The sequence below is a fragment of the Limulus polyphemus genome, unplaced genomic scaffold, assembly GCF_000517525.1.
Source record: "Limulus polyphemus unplaced genomic scaffold, Limulus_polyphemus-2.1.2 Scaffold422, whole genome shotgun sequence".
Lineage (NCBI taxonomy): Eukaryota > Metazoa > Arthropoda > Merostomata > Xiphosura > Limulidae > Limulus > Limulus polyphemus.
Genome location: NW_013666032.1, coordinates 587,969 through 589,413, shown reverse-complemented (window position 1 = coordinate 589,413; position 1,445 = coordinate 587,969).

The window sequence follows — 1,445 nt, the reverse complement described above, 5'->3', positions numbered from 1 at the left end:
TCAAGATGATACAATTTGATTCTCCATAGCAGATATAGGTGGAATAATTATCAGGAAACATAAAGATTAATCAGTATAAGCGAAGAAGGTATTTGAGTGGAGGTGAATAACAAATGACACACAGCTTGTTGTAATGCTTGACATAGAATCCACTTTAAAACAATTAATTCAGAAATGTTAGTGGTAAAACACAGACCAATAAGAATAATGGATGATATTCGATGATGTCACTGATATTAAAAGACAACATAAAGTTGTCCGAGTCCTTCAGCCGTGGTCTGTGTCTCTTGTTTTTGATAGTTGTGTTACAGTTATAAAGGTACAACTAAAGAAAAAACTTTTTTTTTAAAGGAAGTAAATGTAGGGATGGCTAATATCAATCATTCAAAAACAATGCAAACAAGACAGTAGGAATGGCGTTTGCATCATCACTACATAATAGCACAGGCACACAGTGCAGTAAAATGTTAACAGACAAAAATAGAATACATTAAACTACATTGTGATTGAACAGTTATATAGGTATTGCTATTTGTTAATTCTTGCATGTGCTATTATGTAGGGATGATGCAAATGCCATCCCTGCTATCTTGTTTTTGAAGGATTGATATTAGTCATCCCTACATTTACTTCCTTTTTTTAAAATAATTTCTTTACCTGTTTGCTTGTTGTTGTTTTTTAATGCAGTGTTTCAATAGACATAGGAAGGTTGTATTCATAACTAAGTTTTAAATACAATAAGGTTCCAACTGTAATATTTATTGTTTATCTGTTATTGGCTGATAATTCCTGTTTCACCCTGTACTTAAGCTTTTTAAAGGAACATCAATTTTCTGTAAGAAAGCTAACTTCAAGGGTTAATGATAACATCATTTACATTAAAATTATGATTTTTTTAAAATTACTACTAGTTAATAATACTTATAAAAGTGGATACTCCGTTTGAAACTATGTAACCTCAGTGAATTTGGTTAATACCATTGTTTTAGTTTATGAGTTATCATATAATAAAAAACTAGAAGAAAAAAGAACAAGGATTATTACCAGGTTGGTTTTTATCTTTATTTTTGATCTGAATAGGTAATTTGCTCTGATCGGAATTTAAAATTAATAGTTCGTGTAGACGCCTGCTTATAGATGTAACAAAATTTATGAATTTGTCGTGACGAGTGATACTAAAAATTACATTAATTTTCATGTATAATTATGAGCTATAATTTGTTTTAAATATATATTTACGTATTAGATAAGATGTCAGTAAATTTTTGTCATTAACATTCAGAAGGCGCTAAAACTGTGAATCTATGTACAGTCTGAAGTACCTATATTCATTATTAGTTCGGTACTACACAAAAGCAAGTATTAAGTCCTGTAATGTATCGCCTAAGGTTCAATATATTGTTTATCTGTTGATTGGCTAATTGCGCATTTATAACTTTTTAATC